This window comes from Diaporthe batatas (assembly GCF_019321695.1).
Source record: "Diaporthe batatas strain CRI 302-4 chromosome Unknown Contig00014, whole genome shotgun sequence".
Lineage (NCBI taxonomy): Eukaryota > Fungi > Ascomycota > Sordariomycetes > Diaporthales > Diaporthaceae > Diaporthe > Diaporthe batatas.
In genome coordinates this window covers 235001-235436 of record NW_025408561.1, presented here as the reverse complement: position 1 = coordinate 235436, position 436 = coordinate 235001, and positions in this window count along the sequence as shown.

Genomic DNA, 436 nt, shown 5'->3' with positions numbered 1-436 from the left:
ACACACCCCCCCCTGGTCCAGGCTGGCTACGGCTTTTGCCACTTCTTAGCCAGAGTGCTAAGAACGGGAGGCGTCTCTCCGTGTGGTGAATAGCGCGCCTGTGGCTGTCACCTCTAACACCCCAGCAGCCCTCCTGCCCTCTTGCTCGAGGCTCAAATGACGGCGGCCCTGGTTGCTTTAGTTGTGTAACGTAACGTTCCAAGGTTGCTTGCCGCCGTTGGTCCAGCAGACACAAGAGAAATAGTACAGATTAGGTGCAGGTCCCCCTAATTCTAAATCATGAGTGACCACGTGACCCACAAGGCGGAATTTCTCCGTCTCATGTCTGACTTGCACTACCTCTTAATCCGCATCTTGAGGAATTAGGATCCAGAAAGCTGTCTGCACGCTGTTCAACGTGGCAGGGCTCATGTGACCCATGGATGCACCTCTCAAT